Below are 250 nucleotides of genomic sequence, written 5' to 3' on the forward strand. Positions count from 1 at the left end.
TAGATGCATGAAGACTGATTCAGCACTTTTAGTTGCTATTTTTTTAAAAAGCCCATAAAAGCAGGATCCCTATGCAAAATGTTGTAATGTTGCTGCAAGGAACAATCATAAGCTGCCTACAAGTCTGCACTCTGCACAGCTACCTTTGTTGAGAATGTTATAGAAACTGAGTGGGAGTCAAGCCTGGTCTTGCAGAAGCATTACCAATGGGAGTACCCTTTGACTGGGTGTCTGTATTTATCCTAAAAGC

This window comes from Sceloporus occidentalis, unplaced genomic scaffold (genome assembly GCF_023333645.1).
Source record: "Sceloporus occidentalis isolate IW3139 unplaced genomic scaffold, rSceOcc1.0.p SCAF_7, whole genome shotgun sequence".
Taxonomy (NCBI): domain Eukaryota; kingdom Metazoa; phylum Chordata; class Lepidosauria; order Squamata; family Phrynosomatidae; genus Sceloporus; species Sceloporus occidentalis.